At 29.6% G+C, this 3,092-nt stretch overlaps 1 pseudogene; it reads right to left on the bottom strand.

Annotated features, from left to right (window-relative positions):
• Positions 1 to 475: 475 nt before the first annotated feature.
• On the bottom strand, positions 476 to 1,717 carry LOC114169133 (annotated as a pseudogene).
• Positions 1,718 to 3,092: the final 1,375 nt, after the last annotated feature.

The raw sequence follows: 3,092 nt of genomic DNA, 5'->3' as shown, positions 1-3,092 counted from the left end.
CATTAAGTAAAAAATTATGGTTAAAACCAATGAATCTTAAAAGAGTTACATAAAAGTTTTAAATTTATAAAGTAAAACTTAAGATGTAGAAGATTTTAGTTACATATTAAGGTTAATCTTCATTTTAAAATTTTTGTATTAAGATTGTAATATTTTGTTATACTAAAATTAAAAATATCAATATTTATTATATATATATATATATATATATATATATATATATATATGCAATAATTTACTAAAAAGATCTCGTTAAATTCCTTTAAATTATATTTTATTTTAATGTAAGATAAATATTAAGAAGTTTAAACATAGATTGAAATCTAACTTAATTCATAAATAAGAACGCGTTATTTACGAAAACAGAACATTAAGGTGATTTTTTGTAGTGAAACCTAAATAACATATATATAAAAATACTCACAAATCTATTATTTGAAAGATTTTTAGATAAAAAATAATATTAAACTCAAACAGAAAGAAAGAAAGAAAAGATATTACGATGATAGACATAAATATTAATAGTATTTCTTCTCATGAACTTGTTATGCAGCAGTAACACTAGGGATAAACCTCAATGATAGAGAATAAACCATGAGTTGGTGTGATGTTGTAGTTACTAAAGCCAGCAGAGAAAATGAGATTGGCCCACTCTTTCTCATTTCTTTCTTTTCCACCGAACAACATCATCTCCATATCAAAGAAAAACTGCGTCTCAGTTAATTCAGCGTCTTCCTTCTTATTCTCCATCACCATGTCGATGATAATAACCCTTCCCTTACTTGCTATTGCCTCCTTGCAATTTTTCAGTATTTTCACACATTCCTCGTCCTTCCAGTCATGCAATACCCACTATTTCATTGTCAAAGTAAAAAAGATAAGAATCACACAACATATTTTATGATAATATATATATATATATATAGAGAGAGAGTATATATTTACCTTCAATATGATGGAATCAGCATAAGGAATTGCTTCAAACATGTCCCCTCCAACATATTTATGTTCTCAGTTTCTTCCAAGCCTGCTACAACATGTGGGAGATCAAATACAATGCACTTTAATTGTGGGAAGGACTCAACAATGACCTTAAACATAGTCCCTGTTCCTCCTCCAACATCAACCAATGATTCTATTCCCTCCAACAACCACTTATACTTCTCAATCAGCACAGTGGAAACCAATCGACTGTCCATAGCCATGCATTTATTGAAAAGGTGATTGAATTTAGGCTCACGCCCAGCAAAATCCCAAACTCCCATACCATTTTCACTGTGAAACGGCGTAGGGTCTTCATTTCTGAACCAAGTAGAGAATTGAAGCCATGGATTGATCATAACTGGATCAAATATTAATTGCGGCAAATATCTCATACTAAAGGGATGGTCCTTTAGGAGTAATGTAGACACATCAGTTAGCACATACATGACTTCAGGCTCATTTGGGGTGACATGGTGTTCAGAGAAGAAACCAGAATGAGTCAGAATTTTCATCAAGTGGCTGATAAAGGAAGTCTTGGAAGGGTGGATAGGTAATGAAGCAATGAGTTGTGAGAGTGGCATAGGTTGGCCATAGTTGTGTATGATATCTGCTATCCCCCACTCAATAGCACACTTAAGAGACAGAGACTTTATGAATTTGAAAATATGATTCCAAACACGGGTTTGAGCTCGAAGTAATTGTGAAGCATGATCTTCACCCTGGTTTTCCATGATAATTTAGTAATTTGTGCTGTATAGATATTAACTCGGTGTATTTATAATGACCAAAAGGTGCGCTACATAAATATCTTGGTGCATTATTGCGAACTTTTAGAAAAATTATATTTTCATTACACTTTCCTTTTCAATAGTTAGTAGATAGATAACTTTTTTATTTTATATAATTAAATAATAATAAATATAAATGATATTTTAAAATAAAATAACAATACTTCTAATTGTATAATAATAAATATTATCGATATTTGAAGAAATGATATGTGGTTTACGGTGTTTGTTTTAGATATGCATATCACAAAGGAAGGCTAGAATAGATGGCCAAACCACCTGTCGCACATAAGAACAAAATAATACATTCCCCTCCCATGCCAAGCTTCCTTTGAAACTTGTCATTATGAATTATAGATATTTATATTTTTACCATACGAAAAGGTGTGCAACATAAATATATAAATATTTATTAGATAACATTTTTCTAATTCAATAATAATGATATAAATAAAATTTTAAAATAATAATAATAATAATGGTGATGATAATGATAAAACATCAATATTTCAGCCATATAGTATGTCGTTCACACTCATTATAATAGATAAACATGGGATAAGGGAAAGTAGAAGGATGGTTACAAAACACTTGGCACACATGAGAACAAAGTAAATCCTCTCCTCTCTCTAAAGATGACAAATAAATTCATCTTAGTAGACATTGTTTGAATGATTACAAATAATTTTCAATAAGACCTACATTGAATGCAAATATTTAGTTATACAAATACAATAATTAAAAAAAATACAAGTTAAAAAACTAACCCTTTAGTGTATGAGGTCAAGTAAATATGTTTCTATGAGTCAGACATCCATGTTAGCAAGTGTTGTAAGATATGAACCTCTACGTTCCTAGATTTCTAGATGCATTGGGCTCAACAAATCCGTATATCTCTAATTTTTCTTACTGTACACTTAATTTATCAATGTACCTAACACAATGAATTATAAAAAAATTTGAATTACATGGTTCATTAGTTTTTTTTTTTTATCAACAACAAAAATTAAATAAATATGATAGGATATTTGGGATACCCTAATCCTTTTACAAGTTACAAAAACTACATGGTTCATTAGTATTATTGAAAATGTTTAACATAGAGGTTTCCCATAAAACCTCTATGTCTAGTAGGGAAAATATATAAAATAGTAGTATGGAGTAAAAAACTTTGTTGTCCCATTGTATCTACAAGGGTTTTCTTCTTCAACCTCGGTGATATTGTTAAAAGCTAAGATATGAGATCATCCTAAGCTTCTGCCATTTCATCATAATCAATAACATGTTCTCTCATAACTTGCTTATTATTATGACCAAATA

The sequence above is a fragment of the Vigna unguiculata genome, chromosome 11, assembly GCF_004118075.2.
Source record: "Vigna unguiculata cultivar IT97K-499-35 chromosome 11, ASM411807v1, whole genome shotgun sequence".
Taxonomy (NCBI): domain Eukaryota; kingdom Viridiplantae; phylum Streptophyta; class Magnoliopsida; order Fabales; family Fabaceae; genus Vigna; species Vigna unguiculata.
Note: the sequence above shows the minus strand (reverse complement) of the source record. Positions and strands in the feature narration are given on the sequence as shown.